We start from the raw sequence: 3411 nt of genomic DNA on the forward strand, positions 1-3411 counted from the left end.
ACTGGAGGCAACAGAACGCTTAGCCTCAGACCTTACTATTATTTCCGATTGGGGCAAGAGGAACCTGGTGTCCTTCAACGCCTCAAAAACACAGATACTCCACCTATCCACTCGACACAATCTTCCAAACAACTATCCCCTATTCTTTGACAACACTCAGCTATCACTTTCCTCAACACTAAACATCCTCGGTCTATCCTTAACTCAAAATCTCAACTGGAAACTTCATATCTTATCTCTTACTAAATCAGCTTCCTCGAGGCTGGGCCTTCTGTACCGTCTCCGCCAGTTCTTCTCCCCCGCACAGTTGCTGTCCATTTACAGGGGCCTTGCCCGCCCTCGTATGGAGTATGCATCTCATGTGTGGGGAGTCCACTCACACAGCTCTCCTTGACAGAGTGGAGTCAAAGGCTCTTCGTCTCATCAGCTCTCCTCCTCATACTGATAGTCTTCTACCTCTCAAATTCCGCCGCCATGTTGCCTCTCTTTCTATCTTCTATCGATATTTTCATGGTGACTGCTCTTCTGAACTTGCTAACTGCATGCCTCCCCTCCTCCCGCGGCCCCGCTGCACACGACTCTCTACTCATGCTCATCCCTATACTGTCCTAACCCCTTATGCAAGAGTCAACCAGCATCTTCACTCTTTCATCCCTCACGCTGGTAAACTCTGGAACAATCTTCCTTCATCTGTATTTCCTCCTGCCTACGACTTGAACTCTTTCAAGAGGAGGGTATCAGGACACCTCTCCTCCCGAAATTGACCTCTGTTTTTGGACACTCCTTTGACCTCTGTTCGGAAGCAGTGAGTAGCGGACTTTTTTTCTTTTTTTTCTTTATGCCCTTGAACTGTCTCCTTAGCTGTAAAAAAAAAAAAAAAAAAATGCCACAGGAGTGGCTTGCGGGAAGGATTGAAGCACTCCTGTACGTACTCTTGGGTACGTTTAGTTCAATCCCGACTCAGCAAAGTGACGGTCAATGCGATTTTTAAAGGAGTTGATTGTTTCCGTACTAACCACTCCTGCAGGAAGACTGTTCCAGTGTCGGACGACTCTGTTCGAAAAATAACTCCTGCCGACATCGGTAATGCATCTCTTCGTTGAATTGTTTTTAGAGGAGGAGGAGGAGGAGGAGGAGGAGGAGGAGAAGGTTGTTAGAAGTGACAAGTGACTTCATCAGGGCCAGAGGGACGTGAAGGGGCAGGAAGACGTGCAGCAACGAAGGTCGAGGCGTGGCGGTCACTCCATGGCGGCGACGATCTTACTGACTGACTGACTGAATGACTATGGCGATTGCGACCCTATTTACTGACTGATTGATTGATTATGTTGGCGATGAGCTAATTAACTGACTGACTGACTGACTGACTGATTAATTGGATTCATACCCACTCAACTAATTAACTGACTGACAAAATGATTTGCCAACTGGTAAATGATCTGACTGACGAACTGACAGACTGAATGACTGATTTACTCGCTTACTGACTGACACTTACTGACTAATTGCCTGCATGTAGCTTGGTTGGTTGGTAGGGTCATGATGATGATGATGATGATGATATTATTAATGGTAATAATGATAAAAATAATAATAATGATAATACTAATACTAATAGTAATAATAACAATCAAAATAATATCTTATTGTGATACGTGACAATTTTGCTTAGAAAGAAGAGAGTAGGGGGGGGTCCGCGTCTCTTTGACCTCTGTGACGTCGGCTGTTGCAGGTCAAAGGTCAAACGTTTCGTTGTCCGGCGTATTGACGTTGTTACTGCTTCCTCTTATTACTGTTGTAGTTATTGTTGTTGTTATTATTATTATTAGAGGAAATGGTGCAAATATGGGCTACCATTTTTTCCTCCAAATATATTTGAGTTTTAACAGCGGTTAAAGAAACTAACATCCGCAATACAAAATATGTTATGTTCACTATACGCTAAGCATGCAACGTCCTTATAAATCATTTCAGTTTTCTGTAAAATAACTATTTTATTTAATTATGCAAAGTCACTGTTCGTTAAATGGTGGTGCGAATATGAGCTACTTATATAGAATATATTTAATGGTGTATATAAACGGGTTAAAGGTGGAAAAACTGAATGCCACAGATACCTTTAATTATTTTATTTTTTTCATACACAGCCGTAAGTAATCACAGATGAAAGAAAACTTATTTCTTTTCAGTATTGTAATAAAATAGTCCCGTATTATTTTGTTATATGAAAAAAATGTTTGAAAAAAAGCTTTTAGCTTGTAATTATTTACAACAGGAACACACATATGCATCCATCTCAGCTCCTGCACATTCATTGTGTGCCCACAGTGAACACATCATACACTGAACCCACAGCTCGCCTCTTTTATCATCAGAAAAGTTCCTGCACAGAAAAGGCAGGCAGCATCTTCATCTCCTGGCTTTTGTGTCCCACCAGGCATTTCTACCCCACTGTCTCACTGTCACCGTCCTGTAAAATACCTGCACCAGGCCCACTGTCTGAAGCTTTAGTATATACTTTCCTACCAATTTGGTTGTTTCTCTTTATTGGAGCCTTTTCTTTGGTCTGCTCTTCCTTGAATAAAATATCTAAACTCTTCTTCGGTTTCTCCATATTTGACTTCTTTAAAGATTCATTTAGTGATTTCTTGTAAGGTTTTCCTGTTATGGGACACGCCCCAGCTCTCTTCCGACCCTGTTACTCGTCTTCTTTCTGATGGCAGGAGCCCATATCAGCACCTGGCAGGGTAGCCCATATTACCAGCATCAAGCCATATATCACATATGAGTAGTATCTAACAGATGTTTAACATTTGCTAAGAAAATATATGCTGACTTTAAAGTCCAATTCTTAAACTTATCACTTGACCCTTGAAAATAAACTAATAAGGTAGGAAATGCATGGAAAAATAAAGCAAATACCTTTAAAAAAAAATTACACATTGATAAAAATGATCATTATCATTATTATTATTATTATTATTATTATTATTATTATTATTATTATTATTATTATTATTATTATTATTATTATTATTATTATTATTATTATAACTACATGGCTGCTGCTTTTGCTGTTTTGATATTTATTTTTGTCTTTTGTAACCCTCAGCCGTCTTGTTTGTGTTATTCGCCATTACAATATCGAGGTTTTTATCACTACTACAATATTTAATCATTTTTTGGTCTTACTACCATAGAAGTGATAAACGGGATTTTTTTTTATTGCCTTTGAGCTGCTTCCTTTATTGTAAAAAAAACATGATTATATTTTTTTGCTATTATCACGTGTTAATTTTGTCTCCATTAACACGTTTTATTTACACCATTGCCATATTTGCGTCATTTTTATCGCCATTATTTACAAGTTTCCATTTCTTTTGACGGTCCTAAATTTTAACAACCAGGATA

The sequence above is a fragment of the Eriocheir sinensis genome, unplaced genomic scaffold, assembly GCF_024679095.1.
Source record: "Eriocheir sinensis breed Jianghai 21 unplaced genomic scaffold, ASM2467909v1 Scaffold875, whole genome shotgun sequence".
Classification (NCBI taxonomy): Eukaryota; Metazoa; Arthropoda; class Malacostraca; order Decapoda; family Varunidae; genus Eriocheir; species Eriocheir sinensis.